General features: G+C 32.7%; 1 protein-coding gene and 1 long non-coding RNA gene across 3 annotated transcripts in view; one reads left to right on the top strand and one right to left on the bottom strand.

Moving 5' to 3' along the window:
* The window catches only part of LOC100866035 (uncharacterized), a 100,827-nt gene that overhangs the window by 73,203 nt on the left and 11,007 nt on the right, over nucleotides 1-16,617 (bottom strand). The window contains exon 1 of one of the 2 annotated variants that reach the window (XM_003693624.4): nucleotides 12,107-12,248. The exons of the other annotated variant lie outside the window; for it this stretch is intronic. The gene's annotated coding sequence lies outside the window, so the exon portion shown is untranslated. Of the gene's footprint in view, nucleotides 1-12,106; nucleotides 12,249-16,617 lie in introns of those variants that run through there. 2 annotated transcript variants of the gene reach the window in all.
* Nucleotides 6,967-8,411, top strand: LOC147656904 (uncharacterized). Its single transcript, XR_015293556.1, has 2 exons — nucleotides 6,967-8,071; nucleotides 8,172-8,411. It is a non-coding gene; the product is annotated as an uncharacterized LOC147656904 (long non-coding RNA).

Genomic DNA, 16,617 nt, shown 5'->3' with positions numbered 1-16,617 from the left:
AATTTTTAAATAAAAAGAAATTTAGAGAGAAATCTATCTATCGATAGTTCATTTGTATTTAATCGGGAACGAGTCGATTTCACTTGAATTTGAAAATTTTCCAAACTTGATTTATTCGAAAATTTTATTTTAAATTTTATACTTTACCGATTAAAGAAACATATTCCATTATAAATTACATATAATGAATAATTTATCAGATTATTTATCGCGTGTATATTTCAAATAGCAACAATTTTATAGATAAATTTGATTCTTCTGAGTTTCAAGTTATTAACAATCGATAATCGTAACGGAATACAGCTAATCGTTGCGGATAAGTTTTACATTTTCTTCGCAAAGCATTATTTCATCGATATTTATATAATTACATTTATTATTTTGCTGTTTTCCTTACACTCTCGTGCAATTTATCCTCCATGTTTATCACAAATATCATCAGTCCATTTATTTTTCTTTCGCCAATGCTTAATCGCACAACCTTGCAAATTAAAAAAAAACTGCTTTACATATTAACAACTAACAATATCCCTATAAATTTCTTACAAATATTATATATAATACGATATGCAGAATCTGGAAGAAGAACGAGGGCAGAAAAAATCGGTATACGAAATGAAAGAAATGGTATCGCGAAAATAGTGGAGAGAAGATAAAACGTCGAAATGGGAACAAACGTTTGCTAACCGAAGGTTTATCCGTCTCAAACAAAGGAGCTGTGTGCTCCCCGTTAACGAGAGGAGTCGAGTATCCATAATTTAACACGGGATAGGATATCTTTCGAAATGCAAACAGGTCTCGAAAGAGGAGAGACAGTGTCATCGCTGTTTCATCGTCGGGGAGCAAAGAGAAAACAGAATGAATACTCCTGAACGAGAAATCGACGATCAATTCTCCCCTCTTATATCGAGAAGGTAACACGAAAGGTTTAAAGTAATCCACGATATTCGTTAGGCTATTCTATATCCACGAATTTTCCACGAGATCGATAAATTCGGGGCGCTCGAGTTAGCTCGTTATATTTCATTTTATTTTGTTTTATTTGAGAGTGGAAGCTTAACGAGTGGTTCGAATGTACTTTTTTTTTTTTTTTTTTTAGAACGACGAAAGAATTCCATCCTCCATTTCTGATCGATTTTTTGAATCTAAACGTGAGAAATGACGCGTGATCTCCTCCCCTAACGTTTATATTCAAACGAATTCCTCCGCCGACCGAGCGACGGGGAGTTATGCAATTCGATATCGACAGACCAGATATTACTTTTGGCTTTTCGGAGTCGGTTCAACGATTAAAACGGAAACGACGAGAGGTGCTGACCTCTGACGTCAGACTGTAGGTAGAAAGGTTATAGGGGAATAGAGATCGCTCTTCTTTGGGCTGGGAAAGATTTGACAACGTTCGCGTCCACGCGGATTGAAAATAATGGTGGAATTGGCGGAACGGAAGATGGAAATATTAACGCAAAAGTGTTGCGATTTAAAGAGATTGTACGTAATAATAAGTAAAGAGCTGTTTCCTCTTCTATTTCCATAACTTGTCTCTATTTAGTTCGCTTTTCTGTCTGGCTCTCTATCTCTTTCGTCGAAATCGAGATTTTATTACACGTTAGAAGAAGAAAAAATAAGCCCACTGTAAAAAAGATAGTTCGCAAGAAAATGAAAAACAAACAAAATGGCAAGTAACAATTACATAAACTTTAATTTCTGTAATTGTTATTATAGCTATAATTATTCTCATATTTCTAATTAATATTCAAAATAGAAAACAAAATGAAAAAACCAAGTGGCTTCAAAGTTTATTCATTGCTATATAATTACGAAAATAAAATATATTTATCAAGGAGGAAATTATAATTAATATATATCGATAAAAAGAAACATTTTATAGAATCATTTTTTAACTTTTTTAAACGCTTTTCTTTTTCCTTTTTTAGTTTCTGCAAAATCAAGGTGATTGATTTTTGTATCTCTTCGTCTCTCTTTCGCAATCTCCGCTCCAGTCTCTTTCTCATTTCACCCCCCACCACATACTCGCGTCATCTTCGTTCATTCATTTGATCCTATATCGCTTCGTTTCTTACCATCCGTCGGTTAGAAGACGGGCGCGCGTGACCCAATAAATAATTCATTCTTGATTATTTCCTGATATTTGATTCCGGAATCTAGGCACGTATATTCGACTTCTGCATAATTTATTCGCTAATAAAAGGGTAAGTATAAATCTCAAGGAAAATGTAACAAAAAGAAAAGAAAAGAAAGGATTGAGAAAGAGAAATACGCGTTAACGAATGTGACGAGAATAGCCGAACGCAGCCGATCGTGAGTAACGTTAATCGGTATATACTTCGACTAAATATTTAATGGGTTATTGCACGTTGGGCATCAGGTCAAAATGCTGTTCGCGCTGCGCATTGATTTAAATCCAATTAACAGTGAACGAGTGCATGGAATAGCAGTAAGTGGCCTTAACTGAACCACGAAGCGTGTGATGTCGAATCAAAATAATTATAATTGCCATGTCGATGCACCGCGGCATTTGGCTGCGCATTCGTGTCGCGAAATGTCGCCAATTGTGCGTTCACCGTGTTGCTGGACCAAATGGATCTCCCAGTACATGGGAATCTACTGTAACAGTGACATCTGCACGTGGCGTTAAGTCATATTATGTTTATGGAATATAATAACTATTCGAAATATCTCATCGATAAATTGATTCTAAATGCTTTTTATACATTTTTTACGTTTGTATTTTAAAAATTATACGATACTATAAGCGAGATACAGGGCGCATTTTCGAAAATAAAGTTTATTTTAATCAATTTAATAACTTGTAACGAGGAGTAGTTTATTCTTTCCTGGAATTTGATTGTAACCTATCAGCGTATCATGCAATTTGATCTCGCTTGATTCGAAAAAAAGACCGTGATTATTACAACGAGTCTTATTCGATTAAGAAAATTAAGGTTATTGAGGCAGTGGCATGCACTCCATGCCGACACATAAATATTGCTCGGTTGCTAGCGCAAACCATGACCACAGATCTGCGGATCGGTTTACTAATCCTTTACACGTATTAACTGTTGGTGTGATTGCAAACAAATATATTTGTCCGGGCTAAACTTAATTAAATGCAACGAATCGTTGGTTTACTGATACCAGAACGCACTTTCAAGAGCAATTTAACAACAACTATTTATGTAATCGATTACAATACGGTGTATGCCTTCCTGCAAATCTGTTTACACCACGTATAATTATTATCAAGAAATTTATAATATCTGCATTATATTTCTACACTTGTCGATGATATATATATATCGATAATAAAATTGAATGGCTTCAATTGAATTTTCGCTCTTAGGCGTAACGATTCGCTTTAGTTTTTAACTTATTTACAAAATAATTTTCGATTATACTTCTGCTTATATTTACATGTGAAGATTCATTGATAATAATCTTTATTAAATTTCTAACATCCATGAAGGTACGATAACCGAGAAGAAACATAACCTAACTTTTTACAAGGGAGTAGACACTAAAGTAGTACACTAACGGAAATTATTAAACGTGACTCATAACGAATCAATAAACAGTTTCAATGTGAATCGTTTCGATTCTTTTTTACTACATTGAACAAGCAAACAGTAATTCTGAACGTCTTTCGAACGAGGAAAGTAAATATATCGTATTTCAAGTGATATATGTATTCTATACATACTACATACAAATATTCGTTTCATTATATCATGATATATCTCTTACGCGATAAGTTTTAAAAACAAATACGCGAATCAATTTCTCAATAAATTTATACGATATATTTTATTTATTATACGATACTTTAATCCCATCAAATTCACGATAAACCTTTTTTTTTTTTTATGAATCAATATTGATGAATTATCGTATTTTTTTTTTTTTTACACGCAACATAAAATTTTCAAGTATAATATTCTGTCCGGCATGAAGAAGCATGATAATAAAATACATATAAAATATTTTTCTTCGTTTTATCTTTTGCAATATATTTATCAATTAGATATGAATGAAGAATAAAGCTTATAAATTCTAATTAATATTGTTTTTTAAATAAGATTTACGTCCTTATTTGTTTCTGGTATTATATTACATTGAATAATATCAGAAAATTATAGATAAGCGTGTAAACTTTTTTTCAAAAGGTATTAAACTATAATAATAAGTTTAAATTACTTCATTAAGAAAATATCACTAGATAATATCTCTACGCGCATCATTGCAACAAAAATTACCAGTTCAGAAAATTACCAAAACGTTTTAGTATTATTACACAATAATTGCCAACTTCAATGGAGGAAGGAATTAAAAATTATAGACGACGATTTCCTTCATCCGGACCGTGGTAGTTGGTCACAGGCCATGGATCGGCCGACGGCATGGAATTCCATGGAATATACTTCAAGATAAAGCATTTTGAGTGGGGACTATGAATGGTGGGGATTGATGAGCCGAGGCGCGAGAGAGGGCGGTTAGAGAAAGGGCCAAGATTCATCGATGGCCGAGCATTTGTTCCAAGATGATTCTCAGATGCTTGATCGCTCAAGCAGATATAATCCCACGAACCAGGCAAACGGGATGATTTTAAACAAAGGAAGCCATCCGTTGAAGCATGATCGAAGTTCGCCACGGTACGTGGTCGTTCTTCGCACAGCCTTTGGACGCCTTCGTAACAACCACTAACCAACACAGTAAGAAACCAAACTGAACTAACTTGCAATGATATGACCGCGCATTTCATTGTACCTTACAGCTAGACTATATACAGCCTACACTATACACAGTATCTCCTTTCTTTCTCTCTTTTCTTTATCTATTATACGCTTTCGTAATATACTTTCCAAGACTGCATTATTATTGATCATTTTTAATAAATTAATCATCAATTTATGCATCGAATATAACAAAATATTCTTTGTTAATTAAAGTAGTTTTTATATATTTATAAATATGACTGATTCAGAAATTTATATACTGTATGTACTATATACTTTTATCGATTTTTTTCGTCCTTGAATAAATTAGACATTAGAGTAAAAGAGATCGGATGTTTAGATTAAAGTATTGATCGCAAGTAAAGAACAATTATGAACTATTTTGTCGGAAAATCGTTATTAACTAAATAATCTTTGTATGTCAAATAAAAAATGAAACGAAACAATACATAAATATTAATATACATTTGACTCAGATCCGTTCATAAATTTGATCATTGAACGATTATTAGAAAAATTAAATTTCACGATTATACAATTCCACAATTATTACGGAATATTTCAATATTATCACGTTTGACATTATATATTTTCACCTTTTGATGTCTGTATTTTATTTCAAATAATAATATATCAAAATGAAATTTATATGAAAAATCCAGTTTTGTTTCTGATGATAAAAAATGTTTTGTAATAATTCTGGCTTATAACGTTCTGAAAAATATCGTATATAAAGATAATTTGTGGAAATACGACAGAATATAATAGAAATTCTGACAAAATATACGTTTTATCACATTTATTATACATCATTGCTGTTAAGTTAATGTAATTTATCTCTACGAAAACTTGCATGTAACGAGAAATGTTCACAAAATAGTCAGTTAATTACAACAGAGAATTTTTTTCTTTTACTCACGAGCACTCAATTAACGACAAACATGAAACAACGGGGCACATTTTTCGAGACTCGACATCAGAGATACGCGACGGCGTTGTCATGAATTAATCGTAACACAGAATAGCGGAGACGTGTTAAAAATGTGGCCGGATCCTTTTTTGAATTGCGGTTTTCATCGCTTTCCAGTGGTGGTTATTTCGAAGTAAGTATATGTGTGGTTTTTTTCACAATTACAAAGACACTCATCGCTATATAGAAATGGGGAAAAAGTATTCACGCATGTGTGGAACCGATATTTCCGAATAAAAAGTTAAACTTTGCCGGAGTAACGTTTTATGGACAAGCGTGTACGCGCGCATGCGTGCAAGTTCTCGCCCATCATATATCGACATCTTTTGATCTGTGTTTCCCAATGTGTACGTAGAATGCATTGGGAATTTTTGCAAAGCTATTGAACCAAAAGAGTGGCACCAAATTCGTTTCACTGCTGTTTATATGCGTAACGTAATTCCAATCACACAAGTAAATTTGTTGTTAATTCTTTTATGCGAATAATATTGGCGAATTAATAGGATATATTTAATGAATTTCAAATAATTTATGCAATATTTTATATGATATATATATAAAAAAAAAAATGAAAGATATTCTTTTCATTTAACGACAAATATGAATTTTTGTTACAAAATAATCCATGGATATACGATGAAGCTCAAATCATATCAATAGAATGAAAAATAACCTTAGTGAATTTTACTTGACTATAGAATTTCTATCTACGTGCTATAAACGAAATAATATACAAAAATTATTATAATATACGAATATTTGAAGATTTTTACATTATTTTTTTATACTATTTAAAATCGTCGTATCTCGGTACTAAAAGAAATCATCATTTCCCTTTTTCTCTCTTCCCTATCCTTTTATTTGACTTCTTTTATTCATACAGAACTAATATCGCATAGATTGGAATAGTTCTAAAGGCTCATTGAGAATTCATCTAGAATCCATCGCCATTAGAGGTCTACGACATTCACGCAGAGTTTTCAACGTGAAGTGGTGCCTAGACGAGGCTTTCTCGACAATGCATCACCACCGTCACTGCCTATAGTATCGTATTTCGTTTTTCGTAACGTCGTGCAGCGTTACCACTCTCTCACGCAACCCGATGTAACTACATTGCCGACGAGTATAGAGGAGGAGGAAAAGAGAGAACGAGAGGTAGAGAAAAGAAGAGAGATATCATCGACGATCAAATGTTCCCCGCGAGTGGCTGGCTATCCAGGCTTGACTTTTTGTTCTTAACCTCTCGTTGCCTTTTGTCTTGCTTTTCTTTCTACGCTGTTTGCGCATCAGTTGAAACGTGGCTCGCTGATTTCAGGAACGAAGCGCGACAAAATTGCTCCTGTTCTTCGTTTACCTGGCAAGCAGTATTTTGCCATGGAAACGCGCCACAGTCGAGTTAGTCCAGATCTATCCAACGAAATATTTTACGTCCTCTAATTGAAACTTTTCATTATGCTTGATGCCCATTCTCAATTTCCATATACATATATATTATATATGTGTTTGTGTGAATAGGTAGTTTTTTTTTTTTTTTTTTTTTTTTTCATAATCACTTATGAACGAATATGGAAAATTCGAGGAAATTCGAACGACAAAATACGAATGATACGTAAATTTAAATGAATGGAAATGAATAGATTTGAAGTACACAGCAGAAAGCTGTAATCATAAAAGCCATGTGAAATTTCTATATCGAAGAATTTGTACAACATATTGATTCAACATCCATCTTTCTAAAATTTCACTATTTCAAAATATAAATAAATTGAAAATTTGAAGTTTGTGCTTCAACGAATAGATACTGCAAAACAAGTATATATAAATTAAAAATTAAACATCGCGTCAGAAATGACTCATGACTTCTAAAAGTAGTACTGTCATGCCAGCAATGACCTCGTAGCTCAAAGAATTAAAATATTAAAATAAGAAAAGAAAACAATGGGACTGACATACTTCTCTACGACATTAAGTGATTCGAAACTTATTCGATTCGTCATGCGAAGAAATCTTATTTCTTAACTCCGTTTGTAAAATAATTAAATTTTTACCATGAAATCTTTCGAATATCAACGACATTTATCTTGTACACGTGCAATAATATAACGTATATATATAATATACACGACGGAATCAGCAATTATGCATAACGAGTGAACTTTTTTCCACATATAAAAATATTCTTCAATGTTTTAATCTTCTATAAACCTTTACAAAAAAACACACGAAGACACTGTACTTGTTATGTTATACTTGCAAGAATTACGCTCGCACTTTCATTCTTTACCACGAAGGTTGGGCAAAGCCTCTTGCGATTACTAATGACGCGAGAAGAGCATCAGCAATCGAGAAGGTGAGAGGAGCCTTCATTCCAGCTTGCTTTTCTTTTCCCTTTACCGATCTTAGTCTCTCTCTCTCTCTCCCTTGTTACCTTCGACATTTGCACTCGACAGAGGGAGAGAGAGAAAGAGAAAGACTTGAGGCTCGAAGGAAACGAGTACTTCTATTTACTCTTTTGTACGAGAACGAGAATAACGCCGATTAAAGGAATGCATATCCATATGTATATGTACAGCCGAATAAGCGATCTGAAGTGTGCAATAATCGTCCAATTCTTTTTGACACATTAAGAAATATATATATTTTGTATCCAGAAAAATGGATTTTTGATAATACAAAATGATTGAAATTAATATTAATAGTGATAGTTAGTAATTGATTAATAATTTATTTAAGTTTATATAATTGAATTTGATGAATTTAAATTATATGAATCGCAATAATTTAATTAAAGTTATCGTGTAACAATTTAATAAAAACTATAAAAAAATTATACTTTATTCCGATAATTGAATAATAAGAGATAACGATCTTTCTCGAAGCAGAAATTCTAGGAATTGTGATAGGGATGGATCCATATAAGCGAACAAATTCGTGACCATATATCCGGGATTAAATTTCGATTCCACTACGTTAATAAGTGTCCGGTTTATTTCTTATAGATTTTCGAAACGTTATCGAAGTTTTATTTATATATATCAACCAAGTGATTCGATGAAATTGAATTTATATCGTGTACCACTATTCACTCTAATCGTTATGCATATACAGCTAGGTAATTCTCATTTCGCACGTTCTGTCGTGCGAATAATTATCTTTTATTCAACGTCATACGATTTAAACTTTAAAATTTGAGTTATTATTTGCTGTTCGTGTAGAATTAATTGAATATTTAAATTTTACTCAAATATGTTAATAAAATTATTGCTGTGTTATTAATTATAAAAAAAAAAAAATTACTTTGAACAGTTTGCATGATTACATGCAATTTTTGGTTATGAACAAGTTGATTAGCATTTTAGGTCAGTTTTCATACAATTAACGAATTGCTCTAGTAAATTTCTTAAATTCTTTGATATAAAATCTTAACTTAAAAAAAAAAAAAAACTTTTAACATTATTCATATATTTGACTAAATCATCGAATATTTATAACATTTTCTAATATAATTATCTACATAATAACATTCATTAAAAAATAATGATAATGTATAATATATTATTAAAAATTAAATCTGTTATTATTACGAATCTAAGTTAAATTTAATGAAATATTAAATTATATAACCTTCAAACACATTACAGTCAAACTATTAAGTATATTTTTAATGATATATTACATATAATTGTGAGAGAATCATAAATTGTGTCAATTTCCTTAACAAAATTTCTGTATCTCTTTTCCTTCTTTCTAACCTAACTTTTTCATTCTACTAGAATAATATCAAATAAAGACTTACAATTTTACACTTTATATTAAATATATATTTATAATCATCAACGCGATGAATCCATATATTATATATAAATAAATGCTTCGTTAAATTCGCATTTCCCATTTCAAATATTTCTAACAATTCTAAGGTTGTTGCTTACAAGTGTAATCCGTTTAACTCAAATACGGGAAACAAAGTGCGAGAGTGCTCGCTTGGATAGACTTGTGGAAAAGTACAAAATAACAAACAAAGAGGGCAGGCGTGATGCAAAACTTCGTTAAGAATAAGTGCTATATTTTCGATATTTGATTTTTCATCACACAATCCTATTTTTGCACACACTTGCGTTGATATTAAAACCCGAATGATTTTTTTATTTCAGCAAAAATAATAAGGACGAAGAAAAAAAAGAAACAAATAAAAATGAATATATTGAATCTATTTCAATAAAATTGATAGTAGCGGTCTCTGTGGCTTTCGAACCAATTAATTTTTAACCAGTGGTCAATTCTAATTTCTCCGAGAAAATTACTCTCGATAAATTGTCTATCTATCGCGAAGGTTATCTCCGAGTTCCGAAAGTTTTTTGTGCACAAATTGAGATATTGATTTGTCAATGTTGTGAATATGTATATATATATATATATATATATATATATATATATATATATAAATCATTTATAGAATTAATACGCAGATGATAAAAATATGTGGGACTGAAAAATTTAACGAACCAAACGGCAATCAATTTTGATGAAACTTGAAAAATATTGTGCTTCGGTGAAATCAATTATTTTTTTTTTTTTATCACGAAACATGGTACTAAAAATGTATCATTTAAAAATATGCAGGTGGAAAAAAAATTTCGATTCGTTTGTATTACCTTGTGAAATATGAACGGTTGCATTATTTATAAAAAAAAAAAAAATAAATAAAAAAAAAAGAGAAAAAAAAAATGAAAAATCAAAAGATAAAATTACCAGATAATGAAAAAAATTTACTCTATCAACAATTTGAACAATTATTAATAATTACATTCTCATATTTATTTCTATATTTTTTTTTTTATATTTCTATATCAGAAATTTAATATTACATTGAATTATTTTATAAAATTCATACGTACACTTATAGAGTTTTATATTGTATTAAAATATTTTATAGAATATCCATTTCAACAAATTCCTAATTGAACTTTTTTAAATTTTTGAGACTTGAAAATATATTGAAGGAAAATAATAATAAAGTTTATAGGAATACAATAAAGCTTTCTTAAAAAACTTTGTGAAAAACTTTAAAAAACAAAAAAAATTAGATTAGAGATATAGTGTACATCAAAACTATTGGAACATACAAGTGAAACAGCTTTAAATTTAGCAGTTTCGACATCCTATTCTAGTAGAACAACTTTAAATTCAACGTTCCAATCACAAACTAGTGCTAGCGTCCAATTTTTAAACCATGTTATTCGTTTCTTTATTCCCGATATATCCACGTAACAAAGAGAACGTAAAGTTCATCTTTTCTCGCTCATTATCCACTTCGAAATATTTGCACTCAGCCTTGGCCACTTCTTCACAGCTTTCATGCGAAGAACGTACGACGAACGTTCCTAAGACGTGACTCAACGTTGTAATATTTCTTGGCAACTCACGACGATTTCTTTCGACGTGCAGCTTATCATTTATCATTAAATTCCGTGGTGGTTAGACCGGTTAGAAAAAAGCCTATGAATGCAATCGAAATACATTCCAGGAGGCAACCTCTTCTCGTTCACCGATATATAACCTTTACACGAACATAATCGATTTCTCTCTTTTGCTTTCCCACTTCCCTACAATCAAACCGCTTTACTCCCGCCAGCTAGCGAGAAATATTGCTATGCATTCACGGATAATCGAGTTTCCTCTCTTTGAACATTTTTTTTCTTTTGCTTTTTTCTCTGCACAATGATGTTTTCTTCTAATAAGGTCGAAACATTGTATAACATATTTTAACGTAAACAAAATCGAAGGGGGGACAGGGGTAATAAATTTATCGTTTCGAAAAATCTTTAACAAATATTCCCCTATAATGCAATATGTAGAAATAAAAATTGAATTAACCACGGCAAATATAAATTAGAAATTTCACGTATATATATATATATATATATATATATATATATATATATATATATATATATATATATATATTCATTTTCGTGTGTATTAATCGACAAATTGTAGCACAACACACTTGTCAAATCCTGTATGTTTTCTAGACATTATCGACACAATCTCATTTACCCTGATCAAGTGGCAAGTGAACTATGGTATCGGTAATACAGAGATGAAACACTATTATGTAGCTACAATACCGTGCTTTGAAATTCACAGACGCCAGACAGAATGCGTCTGTGCAGAGAAAGATTCCGATGCACGTGAGGTATCTAAGATCAAAGCGACGCGAGGCAGAGACTTGCTGGAAGGGAATGGATTGACGCTCTAGAGAGAGACAGAGACAGAATCAGAGACAGAGACGGATAGAGAGAGAGAGAGAGAAGAAAAAGACTAGTTGGTGCGTGCGCTCATAGAGAGGGAAAGAGACACAGATAGAGAGGCTTTACTTTACCCTTAGCCACGACAGTGTATACCCTAAATGGACTCGACTCCGCCGGAGAACTCCACGTATTTTCCACGGATGTTTATGACCCCGACACACACACACACTCGATGATTGTAACACACTAGGTGCAATGATCACGATTCAATGCGCATTATACGCTCATTAGCTCATTTCTCGTATCTCGCAAGGGGCGAATTCAACTTCCCCTGCGCATAATAAGCAACTGCTGGTGGGGACCCCCTCCATACGTCTTTCTCTCTCTCTTCGATAACGTCATATTACTTCCAGCTAATCCAACGAATCGAAAGAACGAGCCATTCATCACTGTTGAGCCAACGAGTCAAAATTCATTAGGAATTCTGAAATCATGTTTTGATAAATGTCAAGTTTTCTTTATTCAATCTCGAGCGTGCAGTCCTACTTCGTTTCGTGAGCGAGTATTTGTTCGATGAAGTCACGACGATGATGCATAACGATGCTCGTCATTCGATCGTCTCGGAATTGTTGATGTTAGTTGACGATGACTACCGTGCGACTTGTCTGGTCTTTCCACGGAGGATGCCGAAGCGATCATCGAGGATATCGATACCGTGCTCAATTATTCCGATAACTTTAATCTCGTCTCGAAAATACTATCATCGAGAAAACATAGATATCTTTGTTTCAATCTTGATTCGATATTGGTCCACCATTCAATGGAAATATAATGGAATATCGGGAGCCGATATCTGCACGGGTAATTTATAAAATTAGTCCAAGTTATTGAAACAAATCTATCACAAATATTTCATTAATCTCGTCGGAACAATAATATATGTAATTTTTTCTTAAATTAAAATTATTTTAAATAAAACGAAAATTGTTAAAATCTCTTGAAGAATATAATTAAGATTAATATAAAAGTACAATTTAAATATCAGTAGCTAGAAACCTTTTCACTTTTATTACAAAAAAAAAGAAAAAAAGAATTTAACCGTTTCAATTATAGTTACGTAAAGTATCAAGGTGGACAAGAAATCGATTACTAATGATATGGCGAAACCTGTATTTGACTTGTTTATCGATAGAGATATACTTTTTCATATAAATTACTTGAAATCGTGCAACACTCTATTTTATATCATTTTTTATCGACATTTCTCTTTTGAGATATCTGTATTGCCAGTATTTCTATCTGCGGGAACGAGAAAAGAAAAATTGGCGTACAATGACATTACATCTATAAATATATATCTTATGTATTTATTTATACGTTAAAAGCATGATTGTTCCGACGATGTGGCAACTCCGGTCGACGACCATAACGTACATAACCTATCGTATCAGACTTTCCTGCACTTTTCAATTGCCGTATGAATGTGTAATGATTATCGACAGACATATGCGAGAGACTCTCGAGAACTGTAACAACTTCGCTATATCAAGCCAATTATAGTATTAATACTGAAAATCTCTGAAAGCTTCAATTCGATTTATAGATGTGTGCAAATTTCTCTATCTTCATTTTGTATATATCGTGGCCGTTAGTTCATGTGCGCATGCGCAAGTAATGATGGACATTCGAATCTCAACTTCGAATATAATACATAAAATATAACGCATAAAATTTTTAAAAAAAGAGTTCTAAAAGTTCTGGATTTTGAATTATATTCAAAGTTTTTTGAATTTTTTGTCATATATATTACATATATAGATTTAGAAGCTGATTAAACACGAACAATATATGCTTTCGTATTCCTATTTTTTCGTATTTCTATTATTAATTCGTATTAAAATGTTATATATAGCTATTCTATATAGCTTTACCTGTGTTCCTTTTCCTATTTTAATCTTCTATCCTTAACTGACACGATATTCCTTTTGTTACGAAGGTGCCACCTATAACCTCACAACCAGAAAAATAACCTATAATATTATGATGTCATTAGAAATTCCATCTTAATCCATCCTTTATTGCTCCTAATACTAAGAATACGCGACAACACAAAGAAATAGAGTCTTCTACGACAAACTTTTACCCCACGAAAATTGAAAAGATGAACAATAACACTGTTGGAATAACGACACTGCAGAACGGTAGTTAGTTTACTTTGGACGCCGTGAACCTTCTTTCCCCCTCCACAACGAACGAGAAATACGCCATAGTGATCCCAGCCATTACCAGATGGCACAGATGGACTGGGCTAATTCACAATAGAGCATGCTACTGGCCGTATCCTGGTCGTATTTACCTGCTGCCTTCACAGGCTGTCTTCCAGATCCATGTTCTTTTCAAAATTTCTGCTAGGTAGTATGCCCGAAAAATTTTCTCTATCGGTATTTCGGAATGGTTTCCCTTTGTCAGGCCAGGCCGACGACAGGAAGAGTCTTGGCTGACGACATAATCTTACCAGGCCTGGCTTACCTACGCTATCTTAACTTCGTTTTTGCCTAAAACGCATTTGGCTTCCGCGCACTCGACGTTCTTGTCGTTGACTCGTCCCTAAAGCGCAACCGGGGATTAGTTCCTAACTCCTGACACAGATTTCCTGAGAGTTTCCACGAATTTATGACTTACCGTGCCAGGCGTGCTTATAGCCTCACGGAAGGAAGATAACATTTACATACTTGGATACTTGAGTACGCGTCCATTGGTGCTACCGATTGAAGAAGCTAATGTTTTATGTATTCTCCTCTTTACTGTACTGTTTAAAATTCCATTTGAAAAATAAACGAAGATATCTACATATCAGTAACGAGAAAACCACAATGAAAATTGGGAACAGTACATCTTTTGTACAGGATCTCGCGCGAGATCGATGGATGATGCTCGTTGTTGGATTTTATTTTGCGTGTTTTTATTTATTTATAAACAAACAATAGATAGAATTGTGGGAACAAACGCCATTTATACACTTTTCTGAACCAACTACCGATTCACTGTACATTTCGCGAATACAATAGAACCGTAAACCGTCTAACAGTATTACGATCCGGAATAAACGTTACAGTAAAAGCAAAGTGCATCCGTGCAACACAATTCTTATACACTGAAATAATACCGTGTAACGCGGCTTGGCTGCATATTTGAGCATATATAAAACTCATCGGTCGAGTAACCTCCAAGTTACTATCTTACTGTATACAAATTAGTCCCCATGGAGTCGGATCGAATGAGTCTCGCTAGTGGCGCCGCCAGGTGAGAGGTCGCTTTTAAAATTTTCAACCGGTCAGTACACACGCGCCTTTGAAACTGCCTGTTCGAGTTTCACCGAGCACATGGTTTAACGCGTTCAACTTTTAAGGCTGTGTGCATTATGAATGAACACAACAGGAGAATGTAGGGCCGTGAACCATATGGTCGAAGAAACATACGGAGAGAATGCATGGAGGGTATCTGGGTATGAGAGAGAAAAAGAGAAGATTTCACAGAACTAGAGAGATGTAAAGCGGAAAACGGAACGTCGACACGTTAAACGACCACAGGGGTACAGTCAATAGCATCTTAGGGTCGTTTTATTATAGAAATTTGACGTGGCGCGTAATGCAATTTGGGATGTGACAAATGGACGGCAGGTGAGGCTAAGCTGCTTGGTCTTACACGTGTACACATTATGAATTTTTCTATAGTATAGGTGTCGTATATTCTAAAAAGCTATTCTCGAACGTATCGAAGTGAAATGACATATCAAATTGTGCGCCATCTTGTCAGCCATTATGATAGCCGAATCGAATCTACAAGAAGAAGAATTTTCAAAATTATTTGATCGTATTCGATCGTGGCATGTTCGTAAAGATATTTGCCTATTTTGAACGTGTGTCGATATGTTTGAGCGAATCGTTGAGATTGGTTTGACCACCGCAGTGCATCAATAGTCTTTATACACCGAATATGATTGGCAATCCCAATTGACAAAGATATTGATCTAGTATATTTGTAATTTATAAAGCTCCTATATTTGTGCACATTGTCGAAAAACTTTTAGATAATAATTGAACAAATGATGTTAAAATCATTTTTCACAGTATATCTATAGTATTATCTCTCGAACAAACAATGGAGCGTTGAAAAAGATAAATGATAGAATGGAATGAGCAATTCAACAATTAAAATTTTATTTTCAATGGAAATATATATATATAAATTAATTGTGCATGATAATAACTTCTTTGTTTGCTAATTAACAATTAATGTAATAGATATTTCTATCTATTGGTCTCGTAATATAATTTTAATTAAACGAAAGAGATTAGAAAGAATCGCGAGAGAATATAATTTCATGTAAAAGTATCGTACAATTTTAGCTATAACAAATATGTATTCATATTTTATACTGTTCACGAAAAAGTAATTCTCACGTAATCTCACGAGTGGATGTTAAACAAGATTGCCATCTGTGTTGAAATACTTATACTACACGGATACATCGAGAGCTTTACCGTTTCTTCGCGTTTGTCAAGGATAAAGCTCCTGCGATATATTCCTTATTTTCACGAAATTAATTTAGAAAGTTTATATATTTAAACGAGTTTTAAAA

Source organism: Apis florea, unplaced genomic scaffold (assembly GCF_048593485.1).
Source record: "Apis florea isolate Af1SG1 unplaced genomic scaffold, ASM4859348v1 contig_3493_pilon, whole genome shotgun sequence".
NCBI lineage: Eukaryota > Metazoa > Arthropoda > Insecta > Hymenoptera > Apidae > Apis > Apis florea.
The sequence above is the reverse complement of the archived record's forward strand: the minus strand, read 5'-3'. Positions and strand labels throughout refer to the sequence as shown.